We start from the raw sequence: 4,244 nt of genomic DNA, 5'->3' as shown, positions 1-4,244 counted from the left end.
TTCTTTTGTTCACTTTGGACTGTTCATAGTTGAAAGATTGGATTTTCATTGAAGCAGGTTGTTATTTTTTTGACTTGTTGGCTTGGTTAAAAAAATACATTTAAAAGGAGCTTAAAGGCTATAGAGAAATATTATTTATTGAATATTTTATTTCTCATTTGTTAATCCTTCTTCTGGAAAGAGTTTAACCAAAACTATTATTAAGCATTTATTTTAATAAGAAAAAGTTTACCATTACATATGTTGAAAGAAGAGAAAACATGCAGAGGTTGTTGAAAATTTTCAATAAATATTTAGTTTGGCCTACGACTTAGTCCAAGATTTTAATTTTGGCCCTCTGTGAATTTGAGTTTGACACCCCTGCCATAAAGGGTCTTGTTTGATGGGTATCTATTATCCTTGGCAGCACGGTTTGCAAGTGACGGGGGGTCGAATCCGGCACTGTCTGTACGCTCTCCCCGTGTCTGCGTGGGTCTCCTCTGGGGATCTGGTTTCCTCCCACCGTTCAAAACATACGGAGGTTGTAAATTAATTGGGGTAGCCTGGGCTCATGCCTGGAAAGGCCTGTTATTCTACTGTATGTCTAAATTTAAATTTAAAAAAATAAGTTAACCATTTTTCAACCATTGCTATTGCTACTAACACACTTGTCTGGGCTTTCTCTGTCTTAAAGGGGAAAGTTGAGTCAGAGTGATTTGGGGATGGAATTCCGGAACTCGGGAAGTAATTCATTGCCCTTCCTAATCAGGGGCGTCGATCTCCATGACAACCACTCAATCACTGCATGCCAGAGAAGACGCTGTAGGTGAACTGGTTTAAGTCAGACCGCGATGCCAGGGCAAGATGGTGGCAAAGCAGGACAATTGCCAGACAAGTACGTCAGATGAAAGGGTGGAGTGGGGCGGTGCAGTGGGTAGTGCCACTGGCCCATGGCTCCAGTGGCCCAGGTTCGGCCTTGCGCTCAGGAGCTGTTCTCCCCCGAGATGCGTGGGATTCTTCCGGGTGCTCCAGTTTCCTCCCATATCCCAATGGAGAGAAGGTTGATAGGTTCAAATTTTCCCTGGTGTGACAGGTAGGTGGTAGAATCTTGGGGAGAGTTTACAGGGGAGATTAGAAGTGATATTTAGAATCATAGAACATTACAGCGCAGAATCAGGCCTGACAGGTTTGGGTAGAAATGGCAGCATTATGGTTCAGTGGTAACTGGACAACAAATTTTTATAAAATGTTTGCTTCCTGAAAAACAATTGGGGATTATGATAGACCACTTCAAGCTGAACACAAAGATAATTTCAGATTTTCTGTATCATTTAGGAAGTTGGAGAAACTTTAAATAAACCTAGCATGTTTAATTGCATAATCTTTTTTTCTCTTTGGCTTGGCTTCGCGGACGAAGATTTATGGAGGGGGTAAATGTCCACGTCAGCTGCATGCTCATTTGTGGCTGACAAAGCCGATGCGGGACAGGCAGATACGGTTGCAGCGGTTGCAGGGGAAATTGGTTGGTTGGGGTTGGCTGTTGGGTTTTTCCTCCTTTGCCTTTTGTCAGTGAGGTGGGCTCTGCGTTCTTCTTCAAAGGAGGTTGCTGCCCGCCAAACTGTGAGGCGCCAAGATGCACGGTTTGAGGCGATATCAGCCCACTGGCGGTGGTCAATGTGGCAGGCACCAAGAGATTTCTTTAGGCAGTCCTTGTACCTTTTCTTTGGTGCACCTCTGTTATGGTGGCCAGTGGAGAGCTCGCCATATAACACGATCTTGGGAAGGCGATGGTCCACCTAAAAATGTTTTCCTGCTGATTTTCATTTGTACTCAGCATCTGATGCCTCTCATGTCAGTGTCCAACAATAGTCGGCCGGCATTGGTGGATTCCAGCTGCCCCGGTCGCAATGTCCTGGTGAAACCATTCACCATGTTCATCACTGACGGCACAAAGATCAGGAGGGACGACGTCCAAGTGCGAATGCGGAAAAGGAATATTCAATGACATACTGCACTTTGTGATTTTGTTTGCTTGAAGTAGACTTAAAATATGACTGGAAATCACAAACACGGGTTATATCTAAAAAAGGGTACGTGATTGGAAAATTTGAGGTGATTTTCATGATCAGTAAAATATCCCCAAATTATTCAGGAAGCAAAATCTTCACTGCCCAATGTTATAGTTCTGTGGTAAGTGTTGGGGAGTAAGAGGTAGTGTTCTGGTTCTGTGGTAACCGGTAGTTTACGCTTTGTGTAGTAAATGGTAAGTCATGTTTTGGGTAATAGGAAGTAAATAATGCTTCATTCTGTCCTTCCCTGATTCTATAAAGTGACCTCAGAACTTTTGTGAAAATGGCGGCTTTTACTTTTGGCAAATTAACAGCAATTGCTGCTCTTTCTCGAACATCTTGCAAAATAAACTAAGTACTGAGTTCGTTACCTTTAATTGGCTTGTTGACATGCCAGGAACCAAAGGTTTTTTTTTCACTGTTGCAACTCGAAAAAGATTATATTAGAACAGCAGAGAACATGATGAGTGATGGATGTGCAGCCAGACCCCAGGGGGTTCCATCTCTTGTGTTATTTTTGCAATCATTTTACTTGTCATTTTGACTCTCATCTTTGAAACCTGGGCCCTGGGGCTCTTTCTTCCATCCCAGCTCCCTGGATGATTTCCTGCAGCTGGTGAATGCTTATGTGCCTCTCCGGAACCTGCCGATGAGTGTGCGGGTGACATTATCACCAGCTCGTGCAGATGTGCTGGTTCATCCGCACCCCATCGGGTGGCACAGTCGGTAGCCCGCTGCCTTGCCACTCAATCTGCTGCTGCTTTGTGAAGATCTTCTCCCCGTGACCATGCAGATTTCCTCCCAGTGGGGGCTGGTAAGTGGATTAGGCCCTGGAGTGCAGGAAAGGGGAAGAATCTTTGGTGGGCGAGGGAATGTGGGGAGAATAAAATAGGATGAGTGATGGTTTGTGAGGACTTATTGGGTCAAAGGTCCAAACATGGTTCCTGACTCAGTTCACCGCTCCCTGTGTAAGCACCGGTCACAACTCTTTGAACTTTAGAACAGTGCATCACAGAAAAAGGCCCTTCTACTATCATTCTGCCCAGTTCCACTGACCTGCACCCCATCCATATCTCTCCAATTCCACGTACCCTAACAAATTTCTCTTAAATGTTAAAATTGAGCCCGCATTCACCACTTCAGCTGGCAGCTTGCTCCACATGCTCCACCACTCTCAGCGTGAAGAAATTTCCCCCAATGCTCCCTCTAAACCTCTCCCCTTTTACCCTCTGGTTTGCATCTCATGTCTTTCTTTGGCTTGGCTTCGCGGACGAAGATTTATGGAGGGGGTAAATGTCCACGTCAGCTGCAGGCTCGATTGTGGCTGACAAGTCCGATGCGGGACATCTCATGTCACCTCAGTGGAAAAAGCCTATTTACATTTACTCGATCTAAACAAATCATAATTTTGTATAAATCTATCAAATCTCCCCTCATTCTTCTACCCTCAAGGGAATAAAGTCCTAACCTGTTTAGCCTTTCCCCACAACTCAGTTCCTCAAGTCCTGACAATGTCCTAGTAAATCTTCTCTGCGCTCTTTATTATTGACCTTACTGATATCTTTCCTATAGTCAGGTGACCAAAACTCCACACAATATTCCAAACTTCACCTCACCAATGTCTTACACAACTTCCCAACTCCTGTACTTAATACTTTGATTTATGAAGGTCAATGTGATAAAACCTTTCTTTACAACCCTATCCACCTGTGATACCAGTTTCAAGGAATTATTTATCGGTATGCCCAGATCCCTCTGTTCTGCCACTCTCCTCATGGCCTTGCCATTTACCATGTACGTCTTACCTTGGTTTGCCCTTCCAAAATGCAACACCTCACACTTAAATTCCAGCTGCCATTTTGCTGCCCATTTTTTCAGATGGTCCAGATCCCTCTGTAAGCTTTGAAAGCCTTCCTCGATGAACACTATACCTCCAATCTTTGTGACATCTGCAAACTTTGCTGAACCACTTTACCATATTATCATTCAGGAGTGACCAACCTTTTAAATTTTAATGCCCAATTTAGACACACAGCATGGTAACAGGCCATTTTGGCCCACGAGTATGTACTGAGGGTGTAGCTTAATTGGGTGGCATGGAATCGCGGGCTGAAATGGCCTGTTACTGTGTAGTATGTCTAAATTAAAAATTAAAAGCTTGGCTACCCTTGATAATATGGTGCATTGGATCAGCAA

The sequence above is a fragment of the Narcine bancroftii genome, chromosome 13, assembly GCF_036971445.1.
Source record: "Narcine bancroftii isolate sNarBan1 chromosome 13, sNarBan1.hap1, whole genome shotgun sequence".
Lineage (NCBI taxonomy): Eukaryota > Metazoa > Chordata > Chondrichthyes > Torpediniformes > Narcinidae > Narcine > Narcine bancroftii.
Note: the sequence above shows the minus strand (reverse complement) of the source record.